Source organism: Notothenia coriiceps, unplaced genomic scaffold, assembly GCF_000735185.1.
Source record: "Notothenia coriiceps isolate Sejong01 unplaced genomic scaffold, NC01 NC01_scaffold00036304, whole genome shotgun sequence".
In the NCBI taxonomy this organism is placed as follows: Eukaryota; Metazoa; Chordata; class Actinopteri; order Perciformes; family Nototheniidae; genus Notothenia; species Notothenia coriiceps.
Window position 1 is genome coordinate 40,815 of NW_011369005.1, and position 4,953 is coordinate 45,767.

A 4,953-nucleotide genomic window follows, 5' to 3' on the forward strand; every position below is an offset into this window, starting at 1 on the left:
AGCGTTGTCAGATCAGAAAACATTTGTATTTATTTCAAGTGCAATTTCATTCTGATGATAGTGGTATCAGATAAAAGGTGCGACATTGCGAGGGCATAGATAGAACACATTTTTTGATTAGTTTTAAGAACATGCTATGTGAGTTTGTTAAAAACCACATCCTGTATTATTGATCCTTTATACTATACTATATATATTTTTTCATCAATACTGGTTTGTCAACCGCTGCCATTAAAAGCACCCAAACCTGCTTGGAGCTTAAATAACAAATGTCCTAAAATAATTGTATCTTCTTTTTAAAGAAATATCTATAATTAAGTTAAGTTAAGTTTAGCCTAGCACATTTTAAATACATAAGAAACACGATGACATTGAATTCTGCCAAATGATACATGAATGCCATGATCATGTCACTGACATGATCATGGCATTCATGTATCATTTGGCAGAATTCAATGTCATCGTGTTTCTTATGTATTTAAAATGTGCTAGGCTAAACTTAACTTAACTTAANCTACGTACGTCTCTCTACTCTACTACTACTACTACTACTACTACTACTACTACTACTACTACTACGTACTACGTACTACGTACTACTACTTCTTACTTACTTACTACTTACTTACTTACTACTACTACTACTACTACTACTACTACTACTACTACTACTACTACTACTACTACTACTACTACTACTACTACTACACTACACTACACTACTACTACACTACACACACACACACACACACACACACACACACACACACACACACACACACACACACACACACACACACACACACACACACACACACACACACACACACAAATCACTGCGATACACAAGCTAATGGCATGATGTGACAGAAATGGCCACTGTCTGGAAGAATTACATGGCTGTGTGCTCCATACGTCCTTAACGCACATCTGACAAGAGCTCTAAAACACACACAATGCCACCGGCTCTGCTATCCATGCAGAAAATTGGACAGCCATCCTTCAGCTCCGACATAAATCTGTGGGGTAGCACCACGCATCGCAGAGCAATATAGTATAGACAGAACCTCTGCTGAAACAGAAAAGTAATTGAATAGAGGATGAATATAGAAAGGGCAGGGATGAGAAAAGAAGGAAAACATGTAATGTGAATTTGATGTTCGGAAATAGAATGCTTTCAGGAAATAGAGATGGAAGAAACTGCTGGACATTGTGAAATAATCTGGAAAAATGTAAATGTTTTCTGCCCTTGGTGGTTGTAGCTTTTCTGTTAGGATTCTTTCGCTATAAAGATAACCTAACCTACATACGTCGGTGCCACATACTACACACAGGAGGCCTCTCTGAGGCAGCGACCTCTGAATCCCGAGGCTATCTGCCCACTAAATCACATTTGTGGAGTCATATTAAACACGTCGCCCAGAGGGGAGTAAAAGCTCTGCAAAAGAATGATAGGCACCTTTCTATCACTGTGAGCCTGCACTACATTATTTTATGTTAGTGGCTGAGGTGAAGGCATGTGGCTGCTTTAATGTTGCAATATAGGCTGTGAAAATGTGTTCAATTCTTCCTGAACACAGAGAGAGATTGCCATCAGGTCACCAGCAATGAGCATATGTGATTGAAGTGAGTGAATAGTTGGAGAAAGAAAAACTAGCATTGCTGATGCAAGGCCACACAATGTCACGAAGAAGAAGCATTTGGAAAATTAAGAAAATTAAAATATTTCAAGATTCACATTAGTCAAATAATCTGACATTTCTACCCAAGACCGGATCTCATGCCTGTATCTCACAGGTCTTTATTTCTAGTAGAGTATTTCAACACTTCAGTATTTCTACTAGTACTTTGTCCACCTCTCTTCTCCAGTATGCTGTTGCTGCTGTACAGAACAAAGTATGTATGACCTTTATGCTTCACTCTTAAAGCACCTCAAATCCCACCTCTAAGTCACCAGAAATGTCAATCTGAACTGGGAACTGCAATGCGAGTGGAAAAGGGGGACTGCGGCTATGAAAGAGGGAATAAAAGGTGGGGTGGGGGTGGGAGAAGAAACCAGAAACAATCATACTGGTGAGCAGCAGTGTGCTGTGGTTACCAGTGCTCGATGTTCAGCTGAAACAGGAGCTGCATACTAATGGAGTGGGATCTTTGAAGCAGCTACAACAAGAGCAGAGACATTGGCACACATTCATCCCAATGTCCATATTAGAGAATCCAGAGCTCACAATGCAGGTGTTGTTCCAACATTTAGGGTAACTACAGCAACACGATAATGTTGCTTTCTACAAAGAAGTGTTTTGCAGACTAGTACAATATTGATGTTCTTTGGTTGGTTAAACACCTTATTCCCTTATTGTTTCAGTGTTCTTATGCCCCAGTTTCCCTATTGTAATTGGATATATTATCAGACGTTTTATGTGTAATTCCAATTTCTTGTCCAACTACAGTCCATAGTATTAGGAATAAATCTATCCAGTCACATACATGCAATGTGATTGCTATTTAATAATTAGAATTGGTCTAATTGTTCTTGCCATAGCCAAATTATTAAGCTGTCTAAGCATTTTACAGAAAAAGTCCAATATTGATGTTCTTGTATTTGTTTCATGCCTATTTCCATTGTGTTTTAGTTTTCTTATTGTAGGTAAACATGGCTCCTGAATGTGGCATGATTTCCTAAAGTAGTTAAAGCAATCCCTCCTAGGTTTTTTATCTGATATGGTTTGGCATGTTGAATTTGTTAGGTCATCGAGGAATCATGTCGGGGAAAGTAATATTTCAGTTTGACTGGCCGTAATAATTCATTCCAGCCATCCAGTGGAGGTAACAGTATACCGGGCCACTAAATGGCAAACGTATCCACAAGCCTCAGAGGCTAAATGTGGTGACAGTCCGTATATTTTCTGGTTTCTGTTACCTGTGTCACGCATAGGTTGGGAATGCGTTTTTAAAGAGTGAGGTTGGGAGGTCGTGAGATGGGTTCAGCATATTTTGCATGCCATCAAAATTGTATAAGGGTAATGGGTACCACAACAAACTGGCAGTGCATGGTAAATGACACAAGTGGACAGATGGCAGCAGGAGTGGGGTTTCTTATGCATGACGAATTGTCGCATCTGCTGGTGCGACTTTGCAAAGCATGCAGCCAGAGGAAGTTCTCAAGGAAAATAGGGGGAAGCGTCATCTGAAAACAAGCAAACAAAAGCCAGGCTTTCATGGTCTGCAGGAATCCTGCCGGGACCTTAGGGCAGTGAAGGTGACAGTCACTCTCCTGATACCCAGGTGAGGGGACATTCTGCCAAAATAAAGGCTTAAGATCCCTGGAGTAGGCAGAAATCCCTAGGGGAGAGCTCAAAGGCTCCGTCTACAACCACACCTTGTCGACCAGGTTACAAAAAAACACGCCAAAGGGTGGCCAAAGTTTGTCAGATGTCCAAACAGATCACAGAAACCATCAAAACTCCATCAAGGTAAAGTGCCTGTGTGGCCTCTTTCCAGAGTTGCTTTCTTATTCAATGGAATTTCCTAATTAGATGAGGAGGTTGGTTTGATGTACATGCTCTCATTATACTAAAAAGAAAGCAGGGCCTTTGCATGGAGCCCCCCCTTTGTTTTCCTGCAGTGCAGCGATCAAGGAGGTTACAATTGTCTCTCCCTCTCTCCAGTGCATCTATGTACCCGGAGGAAAATCAATGCACAAAAAGCACTTCATCCCCGCTCAGTTTCATCCTTTACTGCCAGTATAATTAAAAGTGGCTACGACAGACTTTCCAATCCAAAAGTCCCCGTCAGATGGAGGTAGTGTACTCAGAGTCAAGAGGGCTAAATTGAGGGGAAAAGGTTTCTCTCGGGTCTGTTATTGTATAGAAGGAAAGGTTATTATTAACTACTGGATGAGCATGAGCATTTTTTTTGCAGGGATAGATGATGCACAGCAGGAAAAAAACAAACAAAGGGAAAAGATAAAAGGTACTTCATTGAAGATTCCAGGAGGTCACCATTTAACCCCAACTGGGGAATTATCACATTTGGCACAAAAACCAAACCAAAATGCCTTCTATAAAAGTGCTCCATACCATTGTATATCCATGTTTACCAAGGCAACACAAAGAGTATAAATATCTTGCTATCGCCAGCTGAGAGACAGACATTAAACATTACCTGTGTGTCATGGCTGCCTCCCAGCCAATGGACCAATTATTTCTGCTCTGCTGAAATTGTGAAGGCCTCTCCAGCTGTGTTGGACACAAAGCTGGCTTAGGGAGGCTTACTCGTGACCAAAAACATAAACAAGATTACAGAAGCCTAACCTTTCACAAAGTGACAACAAAACTAAATGGACTTTTGGTCTGAAGCCGCCAGTAGTGGTGGGATTCTGTCATTTCTACTGCTTTGAGAGAGAATAGACTGATAAGAAAGGCTGGAACAAAGCAATCTTTTTTTGTCAATACCAATCAATAATGGGTTGGTCATTAGCAAAAACTGAATAGGAGAAAAAGAGAACAATCCCTTAAGAAAGAGAAAACGTAAGCATAGGTGTAATGAAATTGGATTACAAATGACTGCTTTAACTGCAGCATTCCACTGATGACTTCCAAGGCAATAACTACACCTTCCCTATTAATCATTATGGGCAGGAATCCCATAAAGGGCGGACCCTCGCTGACCTTAGAGCGCTCATTGTCTGGTGGCATGCAGCAGCTTCATATGGGGCTAGCATGCTACTGTGCTAAGCTAAAGCTCAGTGAGGCTGACTTTTAGCTGCATTTATTATGTATGAGAGAGTAAAAGGGGTCCATGAGAAGATTATAAAAGCTTAACATTTTGATGAGATTAATCTAACTATCAATCTTTGCATGAATATACTAGTGAAGCAATTATAATGTGGCAGTCGAACAAATATCTCTATGAAAAGCATCCTCGGAGCTGGTTTAAAAAAACATTTATTGG